This window comes from Melospiza melodia (genome assembly GCF_035770615.1).
Source record: "Melospiza melodia melodia isolate bMelMel2 chromosome 7 unlocalized genomic scaffold, bMelMel2.pri SUPER_7_unloc_3, whole genome shotgun sequence".
In the NCBI taxonomy this organism is placed as follows: domain Eukaryota; kingdom Metazoa; phylum Chordata; class Aves; order Passeriformes; family Passerellidae; genus Melospiza; species Melospiza melodia.
Window position 1 is genome coordinate 139689 of NW_026948499.1, and position 629 is coordinate 140317.

Below are 629 nucleotides of genomic sequence, written 5' to 3' on the forward strand. Positions count from 1 at the left end.
CACGCCCCCACACCGAATCCACCCCTAAACCGCCCCAAAACCCCAAAATTACCCCAAAATTGCCCCAAAATTCCTCTCAGTGGCTTCGGCCGAGCCCCAAAGTCCAAAATTCCCCTCAGACACCTCAAAAAATTTGGGCTCAAACCCTCAAATTTCCCCCTCAAGGGCGGTGGCCACGCCCATGAAACTCTGGCCACGCCCCCACCCAAATCGACCCAAAATGCCCCAAAACCGCCCCAAAATTCCCCTCAGGGGCTTCGGCCGCGCTCCGAACCCCAAAATTCCCCTCAAGAACCCCAAAATTTCGGGGTCAAACCCTCAAATTTCCCCCCAAATTTCCCCCTCAGGGGTGCTGGCCACGCCCACAGAGCTCTGGCCGCGCCCCCACACCGAATCCACCCCAAAAACCGCCCAAAACCCCAAAATTGCCCAAAATGCCCCAAAATTCCCCTCAGGGGCTTCGGCCGCGCCCCGAACCTCAAAATTCCCCTCAAGAACCCCAAAATTTCGGGGTCAAAACCCTCAAATTTCCCCCTCAAGGGCGGTGGCCACGCCTACGGGGTTCTGGCCACGCCCCCACCCCAAATCATCCCAAAATGCCCCAAAACCGCCCCAAAATTCCCCTCAGA